Source organism: Nyctereutes procyonoides, unplaced genomic scaffold, assembly GCF_905146905.1.
Source record: "Nyctereutes procyonoides isolate TBG_1078 unplaced genomic scaffold, NYPRO_anot_genome, whole genome shotgun sequence".
Taxonomy (NCBI): domain Eukaryota; kingdom Metazoa; phylum Chordata; class Mammalia; order Carnivora; family Canidae; genus Nyctereutes; species Nyctereutes procyonoides.
This window is the reverse complement of record NW_026575048.1, coordinates 23,770,608-23,775,382: the sequence shown is the minus strand read 5'-3', so window position 1 is coordinate 23,775,382 and position 4,775 is coordinate 23,770,608. Positions and strand designations below refer to the sequence as shown.

Below are 4,775 nucleotides of genomic sequence, written 5' to 3'. Positions count from 1 at the left end.
TGACCCCCAGGGATTATGGGCTCTGCACCAGAATGTACCTGTACTCCCAGAGGGGGAGGCAGGATGTTCTGGCCAGGTCGCCTGTGCCAGCCCTGAAAGTGGACAACTGCTGACCCCCATCTCATGTCATGAGATGTGGGTCCCACCCTGACCCTCCCCATGCCTGTACTTAACACCTCGAGTCTGTCCCAAATGACGTAGGAGCCACCCCAGGGCAGAGGACAGCTGTGGCTGCAGTTCCAGGGTGGGGATGGGGCAGGCCACAGAGGACTGGAGCCCCAGGGCTCAGAGAAGAGGGTGAGACGAGGCTCCACTGTCCTGCCAGACTTCACTTACCAAAGACAAAAAGACTAAGAATTTTAGGACAGCAAGGGCAGAGCATTGGATCCCAGAGCAGGGGCCCCCTTAGGAGCCATGGCGTCCTGTGCGACTGCACTGGTCACCTGAGCACGAAGCCGGCCCTCCCTGCCCAGGGGACCCCACCTGCAGCCCTCTCCTCCACCCTCGAGACCTTCATCCCCAGCTTCTGGAAGGCACAGTTTAACAGCATCCATGCCCATGGGAGAGAAAACAAAAGGAGTGAAACCGGAAGCTGGTACAGATGTGCACAGAGGAGGCAACACTTGGGGTGGGGTTCGGGGCAGACACAGAACACAGGCCACAGATACAGCCACCAGAACAAACAAAGCCTTCCCCACAAGCGAAATGATGTCCTATTGCTGTTTTTTTTTCCCCCAACAAAACTCTTACTTTGATTTTCTGCAGACTGTCATTTGACATTCAAAACTACATCAGTAGCATAGGGACAAATTGCTTGTAAATAAACGATTTTTGGGGAGCTGTGGCAATGCTTTTGTTGGTGAACACCTTGTTGTAATGCTAGTCTAAACAAGACTATATGCAAGAATACAAGACTCGTGACATTTTCCTAGTTTTCAGTGTCAACTTAAAAATTGAAGTACTTTTATTTTTAAGCTGCCTACACTTACAAAGCCCTGTTCTCATGTTGTTGTTCAGAAATGCCCAGTCATTGGTTCTTACAGTAGCCTTGTGAGCTGAGGGGGCTGAGTGCCTGTTATGCTATGTCCATTGATCCTAAAAGTGCACCCACAGGCCTGGCTGTGAGTCCCAGTTCTGGGACCTAACCTCTTTGATCCTCAGTTTCCTTGTCTGTCAAATGGGAAAATTGAATCTCTCGTCTGTAGTTTTCGGGCGTTGTGCCTGATAAGTAGAAACGTCAGGAGTCACACCCGGTAGCCACACGTGGAGCCAGGCTGCTTGTGCTTGGCCATGCCCTCAGTCACTGGGGCCATGGGCCTCGACTTGCCCACTATGGCCACCCGCTGCCTCAAACATTCACACCACATCTGAATACTTTAGTCCATAAGGCAGCATTTTTCCCCGTTACCTTTTTTTTTTTTAACGCTGATGAATCATGTGCTTACTTAACCTAAACTCTGTCCAACTCCATAACAAGCATATGCAGTCTTTTGAGATAGGAGGTGCTATTCTCCTAAGAAATAATCTTACTCCTGCCTTGAAATCTGGGGATTCTGAAGTGGCTCCTGTCTACTCCTAAGGTAGGAATCAGCAAAGTGCTCAAAAACTGTCACAAGACCATAAGACACCACTGGTGGGGCACTCAACAGGCGGGCATGCTAACAGAATTACATCAAAGTATTTTTTTCAGGGTGAATTTCTTATCTCTGCCATCCTCTGGAATAAGTTAGTCCTCTGATTTCTATGGAAAATAAAAATTAAATTAGAAAGGAAGGAAGGTGGTCTGGAGCAGGTGCTAATGTCCCCATTTCACATGTGGGCACGAAGGTTGGGGATTCCACGGCTCATAAGAGTAGGTTCATCCCCAGACTCTCAGTGGAAGATTAAGAAGCCCGCATGAAGTGCTTAGCACAACAGCTCCATCAATAAGGAGGCCCGGAAGATGGGGGGAAGGGAGGGGACAACCCCCTCTGGCCACAGCTGCCTCCCTCCTTTTCCTCTGGTTTCACCGCCTTCAAGACTGTGTTCTGTACCAGGGCCACTGTGACATTGCCCCTTCCTCATCTCAGAGTCCCTCTTTGCCGGCCACCCCACAGCCCTGGAATTACCCTCTTACCTGGATGGTGCCCTGCCACCATCCAGGCACTTTCATTTCAGGGTGACATTGAGGAACCCATCTGCACTCCTATTTCAGGGGAAGCATACAGTGGTAGGAGCTCGTGCCACCAAAGGTGCCCCCTACTGACCCCTCCTCAAACAAGACTCATGAAGAGAAGAGCACCTTCATGTCGTCAAGCTAACAAGCTCCAGATTGCAGCCAGCATTTCTTCTTCCTTTGCATATGGACATCTCTTCCCCTACGCCTGGAACTCGGGGTAGTCCCATCCAATGGCCACTGTTCATAGGAGACAGTTTGGTGACCAGAGAAGGGAGAGCTAGGAGAGGCATTCTTCAGTTTATCAAGAGATGAGCCCTGGCATCTCTTTTTAAAAATAGATTCTTGTTTTGCAGTTTTAGGTTTGCAGCAAAATTGAGCAGAAAGTACAGAGAGTTCCTATATCTACCTACCTCCACTCACAAATAACTTCCCCCATATTAACACCCCTTCTAGACTAGTAGGTTGGTTAAAATCAAAAAAGGCTATTTGAAGCATCATAGTCATCCAGAGTCTAGTTTACATTAGGATTCACTCTTGGTGTTGGATATTCTGTGGGTTTGGACAAACATGTAACGACGTATTTCCAGCATTATGGTATCACACAGAATATATATTTTTAAAGTTTTACTTATTTATTCATGAGAGACAGAGAGAAAGAGGCAGAGACATAGGCAGAGGGAGAAGCAGGCTCCATGCAGGGAGCCCGATGTGGGACTCGATCCCCGGTCCACAGGATCATGCCCCAGGCCGAAGGTGGCACTAAACCACTGAGCCACCCGGGCTGCCCCAGAATATTTTCATTACCCTAAAAAATCTTCTGTGCTTTGCCTGTTCATCTTCCCCTCTCCTTCCAGTCCCTGAAAACTGCTTTTTTTTTTAACTGTCTATATAGTTTTACCTTTTCTAGAATATCATGCAGTTGGAATCATACAGCATGTAGACTTTTCAGGTTGGCTTCTTTCACTTAGTAATATGCATTTAAATTTCCTTCATGTCTTTTCATGGCTCGATAGCTCATTTCTTTTTAGCTCTGAAAAATATTCTATTGTCTGGGTGTACCACAGTTTACTGATCCATTCACCTACTGAAGGACATCATTTTGGCAATTATGGACAAAGCTGCTACACACATGCTGTAATAGGAAAAACTCAGCTTTTCTCTCTGCTTCCCCCCCTCCCACCCCTACACTGTGTCATTTTCATGTGTGTCTCCTTTACCTTCACAGACAACACTTCACTTCTGATACTTCAGATCACCCAATGTGTGGAAATTTTTCCCTACATGAAGCAATTATCCATGACACCAGGTGGGGGTCCTACAATTTAACTCACTTCTAACACTATCAACTTGATGACAGTGTCAGATCCCACTGGCTACACTGGCTAAGGGCTCAGTCCCACAAGACTGCTTCCACCCCACGTCAGATGCCAATCACAAACTGTAGGTTCCTAGGTTACTCACAACTTTTGTCTGGTTGGGCTACAAATCAGAGGTTTGCACGATTCCCTCCTCAGGTTTGATTAATTTGCTAGAGTGGCTACAGAACCCAAGGAAACACTTGACATTTACCAGTTTATCAAAAGATATGTTAAAGGCTCTCTGATCACCCAGCCAGCCTTCAAGATGACGCTGAAAGACAAGAAGCCTAAGAAGTCAACCTTGAAGTTTAACTTGGACCTCACTCATCCAGTAGAAGATGGAGTTTTCGATTCTGGTAATTTTGAACAGTTTCTTCTGGAGAAATTTAAAGTCAATGGAAAAACTGGAAATCTGGGGAATGTTGTTCACGTTGAATGTTTCAGGAATAAAATCACAGTCGTTTCTGAGAAACAGTTCTCTAAAAGGTATTTGAAATAGCTTACCAAGAAACACCTTAAGAAAAACAATCTTTGTGACTGGCTTCGTGTGGTTGCATCTGACAAGGAGACTTATGAACTTCGTTATTTCCACATTAGTCAAGATGAAGATGAATCTGAGTCTGAAGACTAGTGAAGCTGTCCCTTCCAGGGTTTTGCTTCCTAAGAAAACAAATGTAGCATGCAAAACAAAGAAATATCTAGAAATGGACTTCTGGTTTATTGGTGAATATAAAGCATTATACTCTGTAAAAAAAAAAAAAAAGTTAAAGGATAAAGATGAACAGCCAGGTAGGGTGAGGTCTGGGAGGGTCCAAGCACAGGAGCTTCTATTGTTGTGGATCTGGGGTACGTCACCTTCCTGGTGTGGATGTGTTCACTAACCTGGAAGTTCCTCAAACACTAAAACATATTGGGATTTTATGTAGGCATGATCAATCAGTAACTCCATTTTCAGTTCTTCTCCCTTCTCAAGAGAATGGGGGACAGGGCTGCAAATTCCAAGCTTCTAGTCATGACTTGGTCTTTCTGTGATCAGCCCTCCCCAGGACCCATCCAGGAGCCTCATTAGAACAAACACATTTCTATCATCCAGGAATTTGCCAGGTTTTCAGAAGCTCTGTGTCAGGAACCAAGATCAAAGACCAAATATCAGATTGAAAAAAAGATGTTCCTAATGCCCTTAGTATCCAGAGAATTTCAAGGTCTTCAGGAGCCCTATGTCAGAAATGCAGGGGGTGGGAAGCAAAGACCAATATATA

The 4,775-nt window shown here is 45.9% G+C and overlaps 1 pseudogene; it reads left to right on the top strand.

Moving 5' to 3' along the window:
- The first annotated feature begins 3,781 nt into the window (after positions 1-3,781).
- LOC129511194 (60S ribosomal protein L22-like 1) lies at positions 3,782-4,147 on the top strand (annotated as a pseudogene).
- Positions 4,148-4,775: the final 628 nt, after the last annotated feature.